Source organism: Lissotriton vulgaris, unplaced genomic scaffold, assembly GCF_964263255.1.
Source record: "Lissotriton vulgaris unplaced genomic scaffold, aLisVul1.2 SCAFFOLD_882, whole genome shotgun sequence".
Taxonomy (NCBI): Eukaryota; Metazoa; Chordata; class Amphibia; order Caudata; family Salamandridae; genus Lissotriton; species Lissotriton vulgaris.
Genome location: NW_028254400.1, coordinates 692,467 through 716,146, shown reverse-complemented (window position 1 = coordinate 716,146; position 23,680 = coordinate 692,467). Strand labels below are relative to the sequence as shown.

General features: G+C 56.4%; 1 long non-coding RNA gene across 3 annotated transcripts in view; it reads left to right on the top strand.

Moving 5' to 3' along the window:
• LOC147659546 (uncharacterized) overlaps window positions 1-23,680 on the top strand; it is a 255,935-nt gene that overhangs the window by 114,596 nt on the left and 117,659 nt on the right. For 2 of the 3 annotated variants that reach the window (XR_015307212.1, XR_015307213.1), the window contains exon 1: window positions 16,103-16,283. The exons of the other annotated variant lie outside the window; for it this stretch is intronic. This is a non-coding gene — a long non-coding RNA (uncharacterized LOC147659546). Of the gene's footprint in view, window positions 1-16,102; window positions 16,284-23,680 lie in introns of those variants that run through there. 3 annotated transcript variants of the gene reach the window in all.

Below are 23,680 nucleotides of genomic sequence, written 5' to 3'. Positions count from 1 at the left end.
AAGGGCCGTCCCTGCTCTGCCAGTGTGGGCGCTGCCATGAGAGGACAGCCTGGGCTGGAGGGAAGGGCCGTCCCTGCTCTGCCAGTGGGCGCTGCCATGAGAGCACAGCCTGGGCTGGAGGGAAGGGCCGTCCCTGCTCTGCCAGTGTGGGCTCTGCCATGAGAGTACAGCCTGGGCTGGAGGGAAGGGCCGTCCCTGCTCTGCCAGTGGGCGCTGCCATGAGAGCACAGACTGGGCTGGAGGGAAGGGCCGTCCCTGCTCTGCCAGTGGGCGCTGCCATGAGAGGGCAGCCTGGGCTGGAGGGAAGGGCCGTCCCTGCTCTGCCAGTGTGGGCGCTGCCATGAGAGGACAGCCTGGGCTGGAGGGAAGGGCCGTCCCTGCTCTGCCAGTGTGGGCGCTGCCATGAGAGGACAGCCTGGGCTGGAGGGAAGGGCCGTCCCTGCTCTGCCAGTGTGGGCGCTGCCATGAGAGCACAGCCTGGGCTGGAGGGAAGGGCCGTCCCTGCTCTGCTAGTGGGCGCTGCCATGAGAGGGCAGCCTGGGCTGGAGGGCAGGGCCGTCCCTGCTCTGCCAGTGGGCGCTGCCATGAGAGGACAACCTGGGCTGGAGGGAAGGGCCGTCCCTGCTCTGCCAGTGTGGGCGCTGCCATGAGAGGACAGCCTGGGCTGGAGGGAAGGGCCGTCTCTGCTCTGCCAGTGGGCGCTGCCATGAGAGCACAGCCTGGGCTGGAGGGAAGGGCCGTCCCTGCTCTGCCAGTGTGGGCGCTGCCATGAGAGCACAGCCTGGGCTGGAGGGAAGGGCCGTCCCTGCTCTGCCAGTGTGGGCGCTGCCATGAGAGGACAGCCTGGGCTGGAGGGAAAGGTCGTCCCTGGCTCTGCCAGCGTGGGCGCTGCCATGAGAGGACAGCCTGGGCTGGAGGGAAGGGCCGTCCCTGCTCTGCCAGTGTGGGCGCTGCCATGAGAGCACAGCCTGGGCTGGAGGAAAGGGCCGTCCCTGCTCTGCCAGTGTGGGCGCTGCCGTGAGAGGACAGCCTGGGCCGGAGGGAAGGGCCGTCCCTGCTCTGCCAGTGTGGGCACTGCCGTGAGAGCACAGCCTGGGCTGGAGGGAAGGGCCGTCCCTGCTCTGCCAGTGTGGGCGCTGCCATGAGAGGACAGCCTGGGCTGGAGGGAAGGGCCGTCCCTGCTCTGCCAGTGTGGGCGCTGCCGTGAGAGCACAGCCTGGGCTGGAGGGAAGGGCCGTCCCTGCTCTGCCAGTGTGGGCGCTGCCATGAGAGGACAGCCTGGGCTGGAGGGGAAGGGCCGTCCCTGCTCTGCCAGTGTGGGCGCTGCCATGAGAGGACAGCCTGGGCTGGAGGGAAGGGCCGTCCCTGCTCTGCCAGTGTGGGCGCTGCCATGAGAGCACAGCCTGGGCTGGAGGGAAGGGCCGTCCCTGCTCTGCCAGTGTGGGCGCTGCCATGAGAGGACAGCCTGGGCTGGAGGGGAAGGGCCGTCCCTGCTCTGCCAGTGTGGGCGCTGCCATGAGAGCACAGCCTGGGCTGGAGGGAAGGGCCATCCCTGCTCTGCCAGTGGGCGCTGCCATGAGAGCACAGCCTGGGCTGGAGGGCAGGGCCGTCCCTGCTCTGCCAGTGTGGGCGCTGCCATGAGAGGACAGCCTGGGCTGGAGGGAAGGGCCGTCCCTGCTCTGCCAGTGTGGGCGCTGCCATGAGAGCACAGCCTGGGCTGGAGGAAAGGGTCGTCCCTGCTCTGCCAGTGTGGGCGCTGCCATGAGAGCACAGCCTGGGCTGGAGGGAAGGGCTGTCCCTGCTCTGCCAGTGTGGGCGCTGCCATGAGAGCACAGCCTGGGCTGGAGGGAAGGGCCGTCCCTGCTCTGCCAGTGTGGGCGCTGCCATGAGAGCACAGCCTGGGCTGGAGGGAAGGGCCGTCCCTGCTCTGCCAGTGTGGGCGCTGCCATGAGAGGACACCCTGGGCTGGAGGGAAGGGCCGTCCCTGCTCTGCCAGTGTGGGCGCTGCCATGAGAGTACAGCCTGGGCTGGAGGGAAGGGCCGTCCCTGCTCTGCCAGTGGGCGCTGCCATGAGAGGACAGCCTGGGCTGGAGGGAAGGGCCGTCCCTGCTCTGCCAGTGGGCGCTGCCATGAGAGGACAGCCTGGGCTGGAGGGAAGGGCCGTCCCTGCTCTGCCAGTGTGGGCACTGCCATGAGAGCACAGCCTGGGCTGGAGGGAAGGGCCGTCCCCTGCTCTGCCAGTGTGGGCGCTGCCATGAGAGGACACCCTGGGCTGGATGGAAGGGCCGTCCCTGCTCTGCCAGTGTGGGCGCTGCCATGAGAGCACAGCCTGGGCTGGAGGGAAGGGCCGTCCCTGCTCTGCCAGTGGGCGCTGCCATGAGAGTACAGCCTGGGCTGGAGGGAAGGGCCGTCCCTGCTCTGCCAGTGTGGGCGCTGCCATGAGAGCACAGCCTGTGCTGGAGGGAAGGGCCGTCCCGGCTCTGCCAGTGTGGGCGCTGCCATGAGAGTACAGCCTGGGCTGGAGGGAAGGGCCGTCCTTGCTCTGCCAGTGTGGGCGCTGCCATGAGAGCACAGCCTGGGCTGGAGGAAAGGGCCGTCCCTGCTCTGCCAGTGTGGGCGCTGCCATGAGAGCACAGCCTGGGCTGGAGGGAAGGGCCGTCCCTACTCTGCCAGTGTGGGCGCTGCCGAGAGTGTTGCAAAGCTGGAGGGAAGGGCCTTCCCTGCTCTGCCAGTGTGGGCACTGCCATGAGAGTACAGCCTGGGCTGGAGGGAAGGGCCGTCCCTGCTCTGCCAGTGGGCGCTGCCATGAGAGGACAGCCTGGGCTGGAGGGAAGGGCCGTCCCTGCTCTGCCAGTGTGGGCACTGCCATGAGAGCACAGCCTGGGCTGGAGGGAAGGGCCGTCCCCTGCTCTGCCAGTGTGGGCGCTGCCATGAGAGGACACCCTGGGCTGGAGGGAAGGGCCGTCCCTGCTCTGCCAGTGTGGGCGCTGCCATGAGAGGACAGCCTGGGCTGGGGGGAAGGGCCGTCCCTGCTCTGCCAGTGGGCGCTGCCATGAGAGTACAGCCTGGGCTGGAGGGAAGGGCCGTCCCTGCTCTGCCAGTGTGGGCGCTGCCATGAGAGCACAGCCTGGGCTGGAGGGAAGGGCCGTCCCTGCTCTGCCAGTGTGGGCGCTGCCATGAGAGGACACCCTGGGCTGGAGGGAAGGGCCGTCCCTGCTCTGCCAGTGTGGGCGCTGCCATGAGAGGACACCCTGGGCTGGAGGGAAGGGCCGTCCCTGCTCTGCCAGTGTGGGCGCTGCCATGAGAGGGCAGCCTGGGCTGGAGGGAAGGGCCGTCCCTGCTCTGCCAGTGTGGGCGCTGCCATGAGAGTACAGCCTGGGCTGGAGGGAAGGGCCGTCCCCGCTCTGCCAGTGTGGGCGCTGCCATGAGAGCACAGCCTCGGCTGGAGGGAAGGGCCGTCCCTGCTCTGCCAGTGTGGGCGCTGCCATGAGAGTACAGCCTGGGCTGGAGGGAAGGGTCGTCCCTGCTCTGCCAGTGTGGGCGCTGCCATGAGAGTACAGCCTGGGCTGGAGGGAAGGGCCGTCCCTGCTCTGCCAGTGTGGGCGCTGCCATGAGAGCACAGCCTGTGTCCTGGCGTGGTCCACGCACCCTGCCTCAGTGGCTAGAGACGGGGGGCGCTCGCATGTGTCCTGGCGTGGTCCACGCACCCTGCCTCAGTAGCTAGAGACGGGGGGCGCTCGCATGTGTCCTGGCGTGGTCCACGCACCCGGCCTCAGGAGCTAGAGACGGGGGGCGCTCACGTGTCCTGGCGTGGTCCACGCACCCTGCCTCGGTGGCTAGAGACGGGGGGCGCTCGCATGTGTCCTGGCGTGGTCCACGCACCCTGCCTCGGTGGCTAGAGACGGGGGGCGCTCGCATGTGTCCTGGCGTGGTCCACGCACCCTGCCTCGGTGACTAGAGACGGGGAGCGCTCACGTGTCCTGGCGTGGTCCACGCACCCTGCCTCGGTGGCTAGAGACGGGGGGCGCTCACATGTCCTGGCGTGGTCCACGCACCCTGCCTCGGTGGCTAGAGACGGGGAGCGCTCGCATGTGTCCTGGCGTGGTCCACGCACCCTGCCTCGGTGGCTAGAGACGGGGGGTGCTCGCATGTGTCCTGGCGTGGTCCACACACCCTGCCTTGGTGGCTAGAGACGGGGGGCGCTCGCATGTGTCCTGGCGTGGTCCACGCACCCTGCCTCGGTGACTAGAGACGGGGAGCGCTCACGTGTCCTGGTCCACGCACCCTGCCTCGGTGGCTAGAGACGGGGGCGCTCACGTGTCCTGGCGTGGTCCACGCACCCCGCCTCGGTGGCTAGAGACGGGGAGCGCTCACGTGTCCTGGCGTGGTCCACACACCCTGCCTCAGGAGCTAGAGACGGGGGGTGCTCGCATGTGTCCTGGCGTGGTCCACGCACCCTGCCTCAGTGGCTAGAGACGGGGGGCGCTCGCATGTGTCCTGGCGTGGTCCACGCACTCTGCCTCGGTGGCTAGAGACGGGGGCACTCGCATGTGTCCTGGCGTGGTCCACGCACCCTGCCCCGGTGGCTAGAGACGGGGGGTGCTCGCATGTGTCCTGGCGTGGTCCACGCACTCTGCCTCGGTGGCTAGAGACGGGGGGGCGCTCGCATGTGTCCTGGCGTGGTCCACGCACCCTGCCCCGGTGGCTAGAGACGGGGGGCGCTCGCATGTGTCCTGGCGTGGTCCACACACCCTGCCTCAGTAGCTAGAGACGGGGGGGTGCTCGCATGTGTCCTGGCGTGGTCCACGCACCCTGCCTCGGTGGCTAGAGACGGGGGGCGCTGGCATGTGTCCTGGCGTGGTCCACGCACCCTGCCTCGGTGGCTAGAGACGGGGCGCTCGCATGTGTCCTGGCGTGGTCCACGCACCCTGCCTCGGTGACTAGAGACGGGGAGCGCTCACATGTGTCCTGCCCTGCAGCCACCTCCACGCCAGAGTGCCTTCAGGACCTTTCTGTGGGAGGGTTCTTTCCCTCGTCCCCCGCGAGTGACCTTTCGCGCTCCGGTGTTACTCCCAGGCCCCCACCCCTCCCACCTCTCTCCAGGCCTCTTATCTGATTACCCTCTCTCCATATCTGTTCTGCAGCTAAATCCTCTTCTCTGCAGGTCGCATCCCTCTCGCAGTGCACTGTCAACCTTTCGCCTGGAAATCCTAACCTTCAGCGTTAAAGCATTCCTGTTTCTTGTTCCTTTGGTTAAAGCACTCCATGAGACTGCATGTGATCTCCCTCGTGTGCTTTTATTCCTCCTCACTCTCAGTCCATGTTGTCTCTTCACCCCGCCCACTTCTGCCACCAGCTCAACCATTATTAGGTCTCGCCTAGTTATTGCGTAAGCAATCGCTATGCGAGAGATTAAGAAGGGGAACAGGAAAATGCTGCCAAAGACCTTTGCAATGCGGTTTATGGCCAGTGCATGTGAGGCATTCACGCGCGAAGCTGGCATCTGGCATCGCACTTGAAAGCAGCAGACTGCTTTCACCAGCGTGCTCGGCCTCACTTCCTGCTCCCCCTTTTACAGCAATTAACTTTCGTTATCGCTCGCACCCCATATGCTTGTTCCTCCCACCCTCCCTTTAATGTCCGCTTTTCTTGTTGTTTGGATGTCTAGTATGCTTTTACTGCTCTTTGTCCCACTCACTTCACCCACGACACTATTGTCCCTCCTCCCTTCAAACCCATCCCACTGTGCTGTCCTACCCTCACAATCATATGTTTTTCCCCACTTTTTTATTTGGAAGGTCTAACAGCTGCCATTTAGCTCCACTACATCAATAACACTATTGCCGAAGTACGTGACGTCTGCCATCTAAGACCAATCAGTTAAAAGAAAATGGTATATGGTGCCTGTCATGTCAAGATTAGCAGCAGCTGCATCATCTCACCTTTGTTTTTTGCCGATGCAATGCAGCGTCGCTGTAAAGCATTTTGCTGATTAAAAGCATCTGCAACAATCGTTAGCAAAGTCAGTGGATGCCAAAGGCAAGCCCTATTGGGCTTACCAACGCTTTTTTATTGTTAGTTGCCTAAAGGCTGCTTCTGCATAGTGGTATGTTCTTTCAGATAACCGCACGCCCCCACCTTTTGATGGCCGCACTGCCCCCCAATGCTTGCTGTTACAACCTACGCCCATGTGTACTGCACTCAAGAACAAACTGAACCTACAGCAGAGAGCTCTCTCAAAGTTTGCATCCGCAGCTATGGGGCTCTTTTCAGAAGAGCTGATGTGAGATGGTCACAAGTGCCAGAATTGACCAGTGCATAGCTCTAACAGGTGGGTCCTTCCCTGCTAGGTCTTGGCCAGGATCTTCTTTACTGACTTCACACTCCATCCAGAAGGTCAGGACTGGCAGAGCCCTCTGTGACGTTTGACTCTTAATACTGAAATTAACCAGGTCAGCAAGCAGAGGTGCCCCTGACCAGAGTTCCTACTCTGTGGGTACTCTACCGCCCTCAGTCTACCTCCCTCACTCTACGGCCCTCAGTCTACCGCCCTCACTCTACCACTCTACCGCCCTCCTTCCTTAACTCCCTGTTCTCTTCTCCTGTGCTGATCTGCTGCTCTCTTCCACCCCACCTCCTTCTCTAACTCCCTGTTCTCTTCTGCTGTTATGCTGCTCTCTTACACATGCATAAACCCACATACAACCACACACATACAATCTCACACATGCATACAACCACACACCCACAACCACACACCCACTCTGTCTATCGCCCTCACTCTACCTATCTGTCTATCGCCCTCACTCAACCGCCCTCACTCTACCATCATGTCTAATTTACTCTTTTTTTTTTCTGCACACTCGTGTCCTCTTATTTGTTCTCTCTAGCAACACCCTCATCACACTCTCCTAACGTCTTCCTTCTCCCGCATGTGACCCTACCTGCACCCTCTCGGATCCATCTTCATTCTTTTCTGCTTTTCCCTGTTTCCGCCACAGACTCCACTCCTTTGTGTCTCTTTCCTACTTAACTTTTCCTCCTTTATCCTTTCTCCTTTAATCCCATTTCCACCTTCTCGCAACCCCTTCGAGCACTGTTATCCTAACATTTGTGTTTCTCTCTCTCTTATGATTCTGCTCTGCCACCAATTATTTCGGACCTACACCCTCACTCACCCTCACTCACCCTCACTCACCCTCACTCACCCTCACTCACCCTCACTCACCTTCACTCACTCACCCTCACTCACCCTCACTCACTCACCCTCACTCACTCACACACCCTCACTCACTCACTCACCCTCACTCACTCACCCTCACTCACTCACTCACCCTCACTCACTCACCCTCACTCACTCACCCTCATTTACTCACCCTCACTCACCCTCACTCACCCTCACTCACCCTCACTCCACTCGCCTTCACACACCCCCTCGCCTTCACACACCCCCTCGCCTTCACACACCCCCTCACCCTCACACACCCCCTCACCCTCACACACCCCCTCACCTACACCCACCCTCACGCCCTAACCCTCACCCACCCTCATGCCCTAACCCTCTCCCCCTCATACCCCCACATCCATACACCCTCTCGCCCCCTTACCCTCTCGCCCCTAACCATCTCGCCCCCTCACACACACACACACCCTCACCCTCTCACCCCTAACCCTCTCGCCCCTCACACCCACCCTCATCCCCCTACTTACCCTCACCCCCTCTCAGCCCTTACCCTCACCCCCCACTTACCCCCGCGCACACCCTCACCCCCCGCGCACACCCTCAACCCCCGCGCTCACCCCCCCGGCTCACCCTCACCCCCCCTGCACCCTCTCGCTAGAATAGCAAAGGTCTTCCCCAAAGAGACAGCAATGCATTGTTGTGCATATGAAAACTCTAGGAACTGTGTTCCTGAGTATAATGTGGAGGCCGGGTCAGACATTTGACTACAAAGAGCTTGCTCAACAGTTTCGGCAGAACCAGAATAAAACCAGACCATTTCTACCCTACAACTTCACTTGGCCCCCACTGCACTTCAGCAACCTCAGCAAGGCACACGGACTTTCTATCTACAGATTCCCAGGGCTAGCCCGACTGCGCTTCAGCACCCTCAGCGAGGCACACACACTTCTATGTACACATTCCCAGGGCTAGTCCAACTGCACTACAGCAACCTCAGCGAGGCACACAGACTTGCTATCTACACATCCTCAGGGCTAGCCCCACTGCTCTTCAGCACCCTCAGCGAGGCACACACACTTTCTATCTACACATTCCCAGGGCTAGCCCCAGTGCGCTTCAGCAACCTCAGCAAGGCACACACTCTTTCAATCTACAGATTCCCAGGGCTAGCCCCACTGCGCTTCAGCACCCTCTGCGAGGCACACACTCTTTCTATCTACACATTCCCAGGGCTAGCCCCACTGCGCTTCAGCACCCTCGGCGAGACACACACTCTTTCTATCTACACATTGCCAGGGCAAGCCCCACTGCTCTTCAGCAACCTCGGCGAGGCACACACTCTTTCTATCTACACATTCCCAGGGCTAGCCCCTCTGCTCTTCAGCACCCTCAGCGAGGCACACACACTTTTTATTTACACATTCCCAGGGCTAGCCCCAGTGCGCTTCAGCAACCTCAGCAAGGCACACACTCTTTCTATCTACACATTCCCAGGTCTAGCACCACTGCTCTTCAGCAACCTCAGCGAGGCATACACTCTTTCTATCTACACATTGCCAGGGCTAGCCCCACTGAGCTTCAGGAACATCGGCGAGGCACACACACTTTCTATCTACACATTCCCAGGGCTAGCCCCACTGCGCTTCAGCACCCTCAGCGAGGCGCACACACACTTTCTATCTACACATTGCCAGGGCTAGCCCCACTGCTCTTCAGCACCCTCAGCGAGGCACACACTCTTTCTATCTACAGATTCCCAGGGCTAGCCCCACTACGCTTCAACACCCTCGGCGAGGCACACACACTTCTATGTACACATTCCCAGGGCTAGCACCACTGCGCTTCAGCACCCTCGGCGAGGCACACACACTTCTATGTACACATTCCCAGGGCTAGCCCCACTGCCCTTCAGCACCCTCAGCAAGGCACACACTCTTTCGATCTACAGATTCCCAGGGCTAGCCCCACTGCTCTTCAGCAACCTCGGCGAGGCACACACTCTTTCTATCTACACATTCCCAGGGCTAGCACCAATGCCCTTCAGCACCCTTGGCGAGGCACACACTCTTTCTATCTACACATTGCCAGGGCTAGCCCCACTGCTCTTCAGCAACCTCAGCGAGGCACACACACTTCTATGTACACATTCCCAGGGCTAGCACCACTGCGCTTCAGCACCCTCGGCGAGGCACACACTCTTTCTATCTACACATTGCCAGGGCTAGCCCCACTGCTCTTCAGCACCATCAGCGAGGCACACACACTTTCTATCTACACATTCCCAGGGCTAGCCTCACTGCTCTTCAGCAACCTCGGCGAGGCGCACACTCTTTCTATTTACACATTTCCAGGGCTAGCCCCACTGCCCTTCAGCACCCTCAGCAAGGCACACACTCTTTCTATTTACACATTCCCAGGGCTAGCCCCACTGCCCTTCAGCACCCTCCACAAGGCACACACTCTTTCAATCTACAGATTCCCAGGGCTAGCCCCACTGCTCTTCAGCACCCTCAGCGAGGCACACACTCTTTCTATCTACACATTGCCAGGGCTAGCCCCACTGCGCTTCAGCACCCTCAGAGAGGCACACACTCTTTCTATCTACACATTCCCAGGGCTAGCCCCACTGCTCTTCAGCAAGGCACACACTTTTATATACACATTCCCAGGGCTAGCCCCACTGTACTTCAGCACCCTCAGCGAGGCATACACTCTTTCTATCTACACATTGCCAGGGCTAGCCCCACTGAGCTTCAGGAACCTCGGCGAGGCATACACACTTTCTATCTACACATTCCCAGGGCAAGCACCACTGCGCTTCAGCACCCTCGGCGAGGCACACACACTTCTATGTACACATTCCCAGGGCTAGCCCCACTGCCCTTCAGCACCCTCAGTAAGGCACACACTCTTTCGATCTACAGATTCCCAGGGCTAGCCCCACTGAGCTTCAGCAACCTCGGCGAGGCACACACTCTTTCTATCTACAGATTCCCAGGGCTAGCCCCACTGCTCTTCAGCACCCTCAGCGAGGCACACACTCTATCTACACATTGCCAGGGCTAGCCCCACTGCGCTTCAGCACCCTCAGAGAGGCACACACTCTTTCTATCTACACATTCCCAGGGCTAGCCCCACTGCTCTTCAGCAAGGCACACACTTTTATATACACATTCCCAGGGCTAGCCCCACTGTACTTCAGCACCCTCAGCGAGGCATACACTCTTTCTATCTACACATTGCCAGGGCTAGCCCCACTGAGCTTCAGGAACCTCGGCGAGGCATACACACTTTCTATCTACACATTCCCAGGGCTAGCACCACTGCGCTTCAGCACCCTCGGCGAGGCACACACACTTCTATGTACACATTCCCAGGGCTAGCCCCACTGCCCTTCAGCACCCTCAGCAAGGCACACACTCTTTCGATCTACAGATTCCCAGGGCTAGCCCCACTGAGCTTCAGCAACCTCGGCGAGGCACACACTCTTTCTATCTACACATTGCCAGGGCTAGCCCCACTGCGCTTCAGCACCCTCAGAGAGGCACATACTCTTTCTATCTACACATTCCCAGGGCTAGCCCCACTGCTCTTCAGCAAGGCACACACTTTTATATACACATTCCCAGGGCTAGCCCCACTGCACTTCAGCACCCTCAGCGAGGCATACACTCTTTCTATCTACACATTGCGAGGGCTAGCCCCACTGAGCTTCAGGAACCTCGGCGAGGCACACACACTTTCTATCTACACATTCCCAGGGCTAGCCCCACTGCGCTTCAGCACCCTCAGCGAGGCACATACTCTTTCTATCTACACATTCCCAGGGCTAGCCCCACTGCTCTTCAGGAACCTCAGCAAGGCACACACTCTTTCTATCTACACATTCCCAGGGCTAGCCCCACTGCGCTTCAGCAACCTCCGCGAGGCACACACTCTTTCTATCTACACATTCCCAGGGCTAGCCCCACTGCGCTTCAGCACCCTCAGCGAGGCACACACTCTTTCTATCTACACATTCCCAGGGCTAGCCCCACTGCGCTTCAGCACCCTCAGCGAGGCACACACTCGTTCTATCTACAGATTCCCAGGGCTAGCCCCACTGCTCTTCAGTAACCTCGGCGAGTCACACACTCTTTCTATCTACACATTCCCAGGGCTAGCACCACTGCGCTTCAGCACCATCAGCGAGGCACACACTCTTTCTATCTACACATTCCCAGGGCTAGCCCCACTGTGCTCCAGGAACCTCAGCAAGGCGCACACACTCTTTCTATCTACACATTCCCAGGGCTAGCCCCACTGCACTTCAGCAACCTCAGCGAGGCGCACACACTCTTTCTATCTACACATTCCCAGAGCTAGCCCCACTGCGCTTCAGCAACTTCAGCGAGGCGCACACACTCTTTCTATCTACACTTTCCCAGGGCTAGCCCCACTGCGCTTCAGCACCCTCAGCAAGGCACACACACTTTCTATCTACAGATTCCCAGGGCTAGCCCCACTGCTCTTCAGCACCCTCAGGGAGGCACACACACTCTTTCTATCTACACATTCCCAGGGCTAGCCCCACTGCGCTTCAGCACCCTCAGCAAGGCACACACACTTTCTATCTACAGATTCCCAGGGCTAGCCCCACTGTGCTTCAGCACCCTCAGCAAGGCACACACACTTTCTATCTACAGATTCCCAGGGCTAGCCCCACTGCTCTTCAGCACCCTCAGCGAGGCGCACACACTCTTTCTATCTACACATTCCCAGGGCTAGCCCCACTGCGCTTCAGCACCCTCAGCAAGGCACACACACTTTCTATCTACAGATTCCCAGGGCTAGCCCCACTGCGCTTCAGAACCCTCAGCAAGGCACACACACTTTCTATCTACACATTCCCAGGGCTAGCACCACTGCGCTTCAGCACCCTCAGCGAGGCACACACTCTTTCTATCTACACATTCCCAGGGCTAGCCCCACTGCGCTTCAGGAACCTCAGCAAGGCGCACACACTCTTTCTATCTACACATTCCCAGGGCTAGCCCCACTGCGCTTCAGCAACCTCAGCGAGGCGCACACACTCTTTCTATCTACACATTCCCAGGGCTAGCCCCACTGCGCTTCAGCACCCTCAGGGAGGCACACACACTCTTTCTATCTACACATTCCCAGGGCTAGCCCCACTGCGCTTCAGCACCCTCAGCAAGGCACACACACTTTCTATCTACAGATTCCCAGGGCTAGCCCCACTGCGCTTCAGCACCCTCAGCAAGGCACACACACTTTCTATCTACAGATTCCCAGGGCTAGCCCCACAGCGCTTCAGCACCCTCAGCGAGGCGCACACACTCTTTCTATCTACACATTCCCAGGGCTAGCCCCACTGCGCTTCATCACCCTCAGCAAGGCACACACACTTTCTATCTACACATTCCCAGGGCTAACCCCACTGCTCTTCAGCACCCTCGGCGAGGCACACACACTTTCTATCTACAGATTCCCAGGGCTAGCCCCACTGCGCTTCAGCACCCTCGGCGAGGCACACACACTTTCTATCTACACATTCCCAGGGCTAGCCCCACTGCGCTATAGCAACCTTTGAAAGGAACAAGCAGATGGGCCAACTTGCACCATAGTGGCGTGAAAGAATGCTCCTCCTTTCCTGACTGCCCCACTTATGATGCGCAGGCCTGACTGCCCCCCTCCATTTGTGAGCAACATGAGGTGCTGCCTTTGCAGATTGCCCCAGTCTGTGAGAAAAAAAGACCACGAAAAAGAGAAGATATATCTATTTCAAGGCTCTACCTCATCTTTGCTTTGAGTCACATTTAGTGCGTTTTGTTCAGTATCCAGTCTTTTTAACTACCCCAGAGCACAAAATATATGTGGATTATCAGCATGCAGTCAGGCAAGTTGGGTGTCTTCTGACCATAAATCCAGTTAGGAGAGCTACCTGTTTTTCAAAATACATTTTGTTGTATTTTATCTTGGGGAGAGGACGTGACATTATGGCCAGAGATGCAGACTTTGAAACTGCGGAACCCGGTTCAAGTCTTGGTATCGGCTCAGCAGCCTGTGATTCTGGACACATCACTTTATCTTCCTGGGCCAAAAAAGTAAATAAATGTGATCTTGTGTAATGTAACAGGTGTCTCGAATTCCTATGGGTCGATTTCCTGCTATATAAAGCTGTAAAAAGAATCGCATACAACCATGACCTCATAGTATAGAAAATGACATGGGTTAAAATTATACATATCCAGTAGCTCCTGATATGAACCTTTGAAGGATGAAGAGCAGGACCTGCAGAGATTCAAACCGTGAAATCCGGGTTGCGTTTGGCCTTTTGCAGCAGATGTCTTGACTCCCTGAAATACCCTACATTAGGCTGGTTTTGATAAAACCACGCCTGAACTTTGTATAACATAGCTTATATTAATATCACTGTTTTACTTCAAAACTCTGATTGTACAGGTTTATCAGAGCCAGCGGTGCGAAGATAGATCGCAGCTGATTTGATCCGGGTCACCGAGGCTAAGCATGTCCCCCCCATCATGAAATATAGTGTGTCATAAGCCCCTGGATTTGAGGTAGAGACATCGGGTAAATAAAGGACCTTCATTCATATCACTTTTCTTCCGCTAGCTTCTCATGCGAAAGTGACCCAATTAAGACCATGGCGGCGGACCCTGCTTTCGATGTAATGCCCTTTTGAATGAGGTCGTTAAGCAAGGGATCTAAGAGGCCTCTACATGTCGCAGACCACTAAGAGAGGCCCTGATACTTGATAGCTAAATGTTTCCTAAACCATTAGAAGCCATATGTATGCCAAAACGAAACAACATTTGAATGATATTTAACAAATATATGACTTCTCTCTGCCATCCTCCGCATAGGGCCAACAGAGCTGAAAGAAGTTAACATTTGAATGAGATAACCGATTTGTGTATTAATTCTAGCATCCCCACTCACGGCCAGGAGTAACAATGCCTTTTGAGTGCGCGTGCAATGAGTCCTGGTTTACGATTTGCCTCATCTTTCAGACAGGGTATGCATTACGTTCTGCAGCGGGTAAAGAGGTAGTGGTAGGCTCAGGGTTTTATAGAGAGAATGGGTACAGAAAGGTGTTTTGAGATGGAGTCGAATTAGATCTAGCTGAGGTAGAGAGCGAGAGGGGGCTTCTACGTATAAATGTAGCAATATGTTGAGAGAGAGCGAGAAGAGATGGCCTGAAGTAAGGGCAGAAACTTCAGACAGAAAGATGATTGGTTTAATTTAATTCACCTGCCTCCTAACGCAAGGGTAACGTGTGAGCAGGCGGGGTAAACATGCTCGGATTCAGTGACTTCTGCATGCCCATCTGTCACACTTAAAATAATCTTTTATATGGACTCCATTGTTAATGTTAATGTTAAAAAGATTTTATATAGCGCACGGCTACTCCGGGGAGTGTCCCGGCGCTTTAATAAAAACTAGGAGACAGACAACGGGGCGAAAAGGGATCAGACATACGGACCTACTGGACAAAAAGCCAAGACTTTAGCTCCCTCCTAAAACCTAAGAGACTTGCGTTAAGTCTCTTGGACACTGGCAGAGAGTTCCAGAGCTTGGGCGCCAGATAGTGGAAAGAGCGTCCACCAATTCTGGCCCGTCTGATTGATGGAAGTAGAGCCAGAGCCAGGGAAGCTGACCTTAGCGTCCTCGTAGGCAGATAGAATGCCAAACGATTCCTAATGTATTTAGCTCCTGTGCCATGAAGCTCCTTAAAAGTCAGTGAGAGAGCCTTGAAGATCACTCGTTTTTTAATGGGGAGCCAGTGGAGATTTTTTAATAAAATAGTCGCACTGTGTTGGACTTGGGCCTTCTGGCAGGTTCACCCCTGAACTTTTTGCCTTAAAGTATAGTGATTTCTGGTCTTTGCGCACTTTGAGTGCATGTGGTGAGACAGGCCTGCCCTCCCATAGGAATGCATGGGGAATGTATGTGTCCCTGGTAGTTCCTGATGCGTGGGGAGTGCAGGCTCGAGTTTGGTATGTGTGAACTCGTGAGAGTGAATGCTGCGCAACGGTATGTGCGGCTTGTATGTGTCTAGTGGGGAAGGGCCAATACTAGACATAGCTGTACGTGTGCTGTGAGGGTGCTGGAGCGTGATTGGCTGGAGCTGGCTGGCATGCCAGGCTCCAGGAAGTCTGGATGGGTCTGCCCGGTGGTGAGTGTGAGATTAGCATGAGTGATGTGTGGGAGGAGTGTACCTGTGTCCTGGATGGGCTGGGTTTTCCCCACACAATGCTGGCTCCGCCCCCCTGTGGTGTGTCTGATGCCCCTAGCCCAGCCAGTGAATAGAGAGGGTGGTTGAGCCATCAACAGTACTCCCAGACCAGCTGCGACTGGTTCTTCCCCCACCCTGCACCCTGAGACAAAGGGTTGCTCTGGATAAAAAGAGGCTGTGACCTCTTGTTAAATGTTCTTGTTCTAACACTTGAATCTTGCCAGGGGCGTGCTGCTGCTTGGGCCCAGGGGAGGGCTTGCCTCGCTGGGCCCTGCCCAGCCCCTGGACTGCTGATGCCCACCTCCTGAAGGACTTTGTGGCGCTCTGTGTGCCCTAGCGCTGGAGAGCGCTTTATTTCGCCCTTGCGCTTGGAAGCGCTTTCTTTGCTGTTCCTGGGCCCCTAGCGCTTGAGAGCGCTGTAATTAGCGGTTTATTTCTTGTTAGCGCAGGGAGCGCTTCAATTGTGCCAGCGAGTGCCCACCTCGCGTTTTATTTAAGGAGGAGCCGGTGCCCACCCGGCATCTGCTCCGATGGTGCTCCCAGCTGCTGTCTTCCCCACCGCGGCCTGATCTCCGCAAAACAGGAAGCCAGGCACTACGGCGCCTGGAGCGGGGCGGGACTTCCGCTTGCTTCAGGAAGTCCCGCCCGCCGCCGCGCCGCGATTGGCTGCCTGCCCGGATGAGGAGCCCCGGAGGAAGAAGCCGGCAGAGAAGATGGCGAGATGCTGTTGGGAGCCCCGGTGGTCCCGCGGAGAGCTGGAGTCCTCGAGAAGAGGAGAGGACCCCCCGCTGGAACCGCCACCCGGAAGAGAGACGCCGCAGAGCGCCGCTGCCAGACCCGGTGAGTTTGGCCGCAAGAGGAAGGGAGGGGTGCCGGGACACATTGTCGGTGTCTGCACCCCCTCCCCCCCCCCCAGAAGCACGATCTCGTGCTTAGTGCTGTTGTTGCCCCACGAGGGCCCGGGGGCATTGTTATGGTGATGTCTTGAGCCCGTGAGGCTCCTGAGGGCCCCCCCTTGATATCGAGTCCCCAGAGGGGGGACTCCAGCGAAGGCCCCCACCCTATTCACGAGCCCTGAGAGGCTCCAACGCTCCTTGAGAGCCCGAGAGGCTCAGGGGGCATTCTTGTTTTACCAGCCCAGAGAGGCTCATGTGCCAGTTATTTCGAGAGCCAGATGGCTCAATGTGGCGCAGTGTTCCTGAGGGGCTAGTGAGAGCCCCTGGCGAGATTTGTTCCCCAGCTGCCCAGCAAGTAGTGGGCAGCTGCACCGTTCAGGTCTTTCTTTTCTAGGGACATGTTCTATGGACTTAGGAGTGAGGCGCACCCCTTCATCCCTGGCCTTTTCCCAGCTGCGCAGCACTTAGTGCCAGCTGCAGCGTTTAGGCCCCCCTGTTCTGTCCCTCAACTGCCCAGCAAGTAGTGGGCAGCTGCCACGTTTAGGTCTTGGCGCAGTGGCGCAACCTGGACTTTGTGAGTTCTGCGCTAAAGGTGATTTATGCGCTAACTGAGGTTTAGATGCTGTTATTATCTATGTCCTATTGCTTTTGGGTGCTAGGAAATGTACAATGTGTAGTATGTTTTGTGCACCCTGTGTTCTGCACCTCTGAATGTGTTGTTGATGCATCATGTGCCTTGTTCCTTACACAGCTTAACGTGTGTTGATGCGTCATGTGTTTCTCTTACACCTCTGAATGGGTAGATTATTCATCATGTGTTCTCCTGCGCTGCACCTCTGAATGTGTTGATAATGCATCATGTGTTTTCCTTCCTTACACCTCTGAATGAATGTTATGCATTGCATCATGTGTTATGTTCTTACACCCCTACAGGTATTGTGATACTTAGGTGGTTGTTTTCTCCCTAGTACAGGTGGTGCTAGTGAGGTCCTGGTTACCAGTGATTACTGGTGGTATGCTATTTTGTACTAAAGTAATTTCATCTTCTAAGTGCTATTTTTACTAAGTGTTACTTCTAAAAGTGCTGATTCCTGACAGTGGTCCAGGTGGCCCTGTCTTGTAAATATCCCCTGTAAATTCTGCCCGTGCCTCTGGCACATTGTAAAGTGTGTGTTTTATCTAATGTGTTTTGGTGTAATACAAAGGCTATTTTTATATAACCTTGTGTGGAGTTTCCTTTGTGGTGGGTCCTGGGAGTTGTTGCTGGGGTGCATGCGCAAATACTTAACTTACATTGCCTCCAAGTTTAGCCTTGCTGCTCGCGCCACGTTACCTAGAGGGTGAGTAGGGGTTATCTTGGCGTGTAACTCCCTTGCCCTGACTTGGGAGTGGTGGTCTCTGACTGACTTTGGCGAAAGCCCTGGCCAGCCGGGGATCACATTTCCAACACACTGGTTCTGCGATGAAGCCCATAAATGGCCCTGGCGGCAGCATTCTGCACGACCTGCAGGCGAGAAAGAAGAAACTCCGGCAGGCCCAAGTAAAGAACATTGGGGTAGTCCAAACGACAGCCAATGAGCGTCTGGACAGTAACCTTCCGGTGGCAGAGGGCCAGCAGAGGAAGAAATTTTCTCAGCATCTTAATAATGCCGAAGCATTTGCCAACAAGACCCAACACCTGAGGCTTCAAGGTAAGACCGTCGTCTATCTGGACTCCCAGATTCTTGGCCCTGGAGGATACAGCTGCAGGGGGAAACATAGCCGGCGGCCAACAGGTCAGCCATCTGGGGTCGGCGGGACAGCCAAAAAACAGCAACTCCGACAAGTCGGAGTTACATTTCAGGATGTGCCGTTCGAACCAATCAAAAACTGCTCCCAGACATCCTCTGATCTGCTCCCCATCGAAATCGGACCCCTTCAGACTGGTAAAAAGAAGCTGGGTGTCATCAGCGTAGGACACGATCTGGGCACCGAAGGACTCCACCAGAGCTGCCAGGGGTGCCATATAGATGTTAAACAGTGCAGGGCTCAGAACAGAGCCCTGAGGCACCCCTACCTCAAGAGGTGGCATCTCGGCGAAGAAAGGAGGGGCCCAGACTGTTTGCCGATGGCCAGCAAGGAAGGACTTAAACCAGTTAAACACCGCTCCCCGCAGCCCAATCTCCCTGAGTCTTAAAAGGAGACTGCCGTGGGGAACAATATCAAAAGCCGCCGACAAGTCCAACATAATCAGCATGGCCTTACCTCCCGCATATAACACCTCTCTGATGGCATCCGTCACCTCCAGTAGGGAAGTCTCCGTACTCATGTTGGCCCGAAAGCCCGACTGAGTATCATGGAGGATGTTATTGCTCTCCAGGAAGTTCGTAAAAGAGGAGTGAACGTGCTTCTCCATGACTTTAGCCAAAGCCAGGAGGAGGGAGATAGGCCTATAGTTGGCGTGCAACAGAGGGTCAAGATTGGGCTTCTTCAGAAGCGGCAGTATCAGGGCATGTTTCCAGGCCTGAGGAACAACTCCCAGATTCAGCGAACCGTTGAGCACAGGATTTATAAGCTCATTCATGACAGGAGCCATTTTTGCCAAAACCTTCTCTGGACATGGGTCCAATGGAGAGCCCGATTTAAGTTTAGAAATCAGATCCAAAGAGGAGGCGAGAGAAAGAAAAGGGAAAGTAACCAAGACCGGACCATCCTCCGGGAGTGATACAGAAAGAGGGGCATATATATCAGAGGGTAGCATCGAAGTGGAAAGAGGAAATGAGTCTTGGATGGTCTTGATTTTAGACGTGAAAAAAGTAGCCATAAGAGACACCCAGGATTCCGAGTGATGAAGTGTGGGCATGGCCGAGCTGGGGGAGATGAATTCCTTAACAATAAGGAATATTTCCCTACTGACCATGGCAGCAGCTTCTATTCTACGAGCCAGGTAGGCTTTCTTTTCCACCAGTATGCTACTATGATATTCCTTGATGGCCTCCCTGTAAACGATTTTGTCCAAGGGGTCATAGAAGCGTCGCCAGGCTCTTTCCTCTTTCTTACAACTGCGGCGCAAAGCAGCCAGGGAGGTTGAAAACCAAGGGGCAGAAGTTCAAACGCTGTTATTGCGGACAGTAGAAAAAGGGGCTAATGCGGCAAAACGCTCCGTCAGCCAGCTCTGCAGGCGGTCGATATCGACCTCAAGACTGCCTGACAACTGACAGGGATGTACAATGAGAGCTTGAGCTAGCATGTCCGGTAACACTCGACTAAAAGCTCTTGACGTTTGACGCCCAGACTCGGAAGGTCGAGCAGTGGACTTATTAATCAGAGAAAGCTGAAATTTGATGAGATAATGATCAGACCATAAGACCGGTTCAGGGGGCAGTACAACAATAGGAATTGTAGAAAACACCTGGTCCAGGGTATGTCCTTTATTGTGTGTGGGCGTGGTGATATAGGGAATAAGGTCTAAAGGGGCAGTAGCATCCAATAGTTTGATGGTATCAGCATCAGAGCTTATGTCCATATGAACGTTGAAATCCCCCAACAGAAGACACTGATCAGTTTTTAGGTCTCGCCTGTCAATGCGCATGCGCATTGAGCAGAGCGAGACTATGGGGGCTTAAACAAAGCTTACCTACACTGGCGATTCACTGGCGATTTGATGAAGTGCATGTGCACTTTTAACTCAATGCCCAAGCGCAATTAGTTAAAATGCGCGTGCACAGCATCAAATCGTCAGCTTAGTGCCGCCAGCAGCTCTTCCCGCTCCGCCCCCTGCTGCATCAAAGGCTTGGCGCTGTGCCTCAGCCCAGCCATTCTCCTCCCCTAATTACCCCCTGCTGCATCAAAGGCTTTTTCACGGCCGGCCGGTCGTGCTTTCAGTTCACGGCCGGCCGACCGTGTCTCCTTTTCTTTTTTTTTTTTCATTAATTGAATGTCTTCCAGCAAGCTCTCCTCATCCGTAGCTTTAGGTGTGATGACAGCATTTCCTTATAAGATTACTGCTCTCTTGGGAATATATGAGGGCAGGAAGCCTTCTGAATTCGGTTGATCATTATCAGAGTGTTTTGGTGAAAATACGGGACTTTTCTTATGCGTGCTGCTACAAAAAGAGCTCAGCTCTCCTTAGCTACGGGAAAGCTGTTTGGCTTACTTCTGCTCGCTCAGCCAGCAATTGTGCCATGTGGTGTGTTTTTAGCTTTACTAGCTCATTGGTGTGTACTGGCTTGCCACTTTGCTGGAATAAAGTACCAGCCATAACGCTGAATACGACTTTCTTTTAATTAGTTCACCAGTTTTCTGCCAAGTGAATTTGAGAGTAATAGTGGCAATCATGTTTGAAACTGCATAACGTGAGCGGAATAAGCTTGCAAGCCGCAATCACCCCACATCCACCACATCCACCACCACATCCACCACCACATCCACATCCACCACCACCGCATCCACCACCACATCCACCACCACATCCACCCTCACCCTCACCCTCACTCACCCTCAACCCCTCACTCACCCTCACTCTCACTCACCCTCACTCACCCTCACCCTCACTCACCCTCAACCCCTCACCCTCACTCACCCTCACCCTCAACCCCTCACCCTCAACCCCTCACCCTCACTCACCCTCAACCCCTCACCCTTACTCACCCTCACCCTCAAACCCTCACCCTCAACCCCTCACCCTCACCCTCACTCACCCTCACCCTCACTCACCCTCACCCTCACTCACCCTCAACCCCTCACCCTCACTCACCCTCACTCACCCTCACTCACCCTCAACCCCTCACCCTCAACCCCTCACCCTCACTCACCCTCACCCCCTCACCCTCACTCACCCTCAACCCCTCACCCTCACCCTCACTCACCCTCACCCTCACTCACCCTCACCCTCACTCACCCTCAATCACCCTCACCCTCACTCACCCTCACCCACCCTCACTCACCCTCACTCACCCTCACCCACCCTCACCCTCACTCACCCTCACCCTCACCCTCACTCACCCTCAACCCCTCACTCACCCTCACTCACCCTCAACCCCTCACCCTCACTCACCCACCCTCACCCTCACTCACCCTCAACCCCTCACCATCACTCACCCTCAACCTCACCCTCACTCACCCTCACCCTCACTCACCCTCAACCCCTCACCCTCACTCACCCTCACCCTCACCCTCACCCTCACTCACCCTCAACCCCTCACCCTCACTCACCCTCAACCCCTCACCCTCATTCACCCTCAACCCCTCACTCACCCTCACCCTCACTCACCCTCACCCTCACTCACCCTCACCCTCACTCACCCTCACTCACCCTCACTCACCCTCACCCTCACTCACCCTCAACCCCTCACCCACCCTCACCCCCTCACCCTCACTCACCCTCAACCCCTCACCCTCACTCACCCTCACCCTCACTCACCCTCACTCACCCTCACTCACCCTCAATAACCCTCACCCTCACTCACCCTCACTCACCCTCACTCACCCTCACTCACCCTCACCCTCACTCACCCTCACTCACCCTCCCTCACCCTCACTCACCCTCACCCTCACTCACCCTCAACCCCTCACTCACCCTCACTCACCCTCAACCCCTCACCCTCACTCACCCTCACCCACCCTCACCCTCACTCACCCTCAACCCCTCAACCTCACTCACCCTCACTCACCCTCAACCCCTCACCCTCACCCTCACTCACCCTCACCCTCACTCACCCTCAACCCCTCACCCTCACTCACCCTCAACCCCTCACCCTCAACCCCTCACCCTCAACCCCTCACCCTCACTCACCCTCAACCCCTCACCCTCACTCACCCTCAACCCCTCACCCTCACTCACCCTCACCCTCACTCACCCTCACCCTCACTCACCCTCAACCCCTCACCCTCACTCACCCTCACTCACCCTCACTCACCCTCACCCTCACTCACCCTCACCCTCACTCACCCTCACCCTCACTCACCCTCACTCACCCTCACTCACCCTCAACTCCTCACCCTCACTCACCCTCACCCTCCCTTAACCCCTCACCCTCACTCACCCTCAACCCCTCACCCTCACCCACCCTCAACCCCTCACCCTCAACCCCTCACTCACCCTCACTCTCACTCACCCTCACTCACCCTCAACCCCTCACCCTCACCCTCACTCACCCTCAACCCCTCACCCTCACCCTCACTCACCCTCACCCACCCTCAACCCCTCACCCACCCTCACCCTCACCCTCACTCACCCTCAACCCCATACCCTCACTCACCCTCAACCCCTCACCCTCACTCACCCTCACTCACCCTCACTCACCCTCAACCCCTCACCCTCACTCACCCTCACTCACCCTCACTCACCCTCACCCACACTCACCCTCAACGCCTCACCCACCCTCAACCCCTCACCCTCACCCACCCTCAACCCCTCACCCTCACCCTCACTCACCCTCAACCCCTCACTCACCCTCAACCCCTCACTCACCCTCACTCTCACTCACCCTCACTCACCCTCAACCCCTCAGCCTCACCCTCACTCACCCTCAACCCCTCACCCTCACCCTCACCCTCACCCTCACTCACCCTCAACCCCTCACACTCACTCACCCTCACCCTCAACCCCTCACCCTCACTCACCCTCAACACCTTACCCTCACCCTCTCACCCTCACCCCCTCACCCTCAACCCATCACCCTCACTCACCCTCAACCCCTCACCCTCAACCCCTCACCCTCACTCACCCTCACAACACATATTGTGTTACAATAGGTGTCACATTTGCGAAAGATAAAACTATCTAGAGATGTAGCATAACGACCAGAGCTGCCATATAAGTCACGTAAATACAAAACATGTTGCATTCCAAATGCTATAGGTGTCACATTCGCGAAAGTTATAACTATTGGCATTGTAAATGACAAAGCCGTCAATTTAGCAATTTTAACAACGAAAAAATAAATAAAATATGTCATTTACAAGACCAATAACTACAACTTTTCTAATGCGAGACCTATTGCATTCCAACCCCACTCATCCACGCAACGCCACTCACACACGCAACGCCACTCACACACGCAACGCCACTCACACACGCAACGCCACTCACACACGCAACGCCACTCACACACGCAACGCCACTCACACACGCAACGCCACTCACACACGCAACGCCACTCATCCACGCAACGCCACTCATCCACGCAACGCCACTCATCCACGCAACGCCACTCATCCACGCAACGCCACTCATCCACGCAACGCCACTCATCCACGCAACGCCACTCATCCACGCAACGCCACTCATCCATTTGCAAAACGAAAAATGTCAAACTCTTCTATTGCGAGACCTATTGCATTTTCAATGCTTGTTAAACA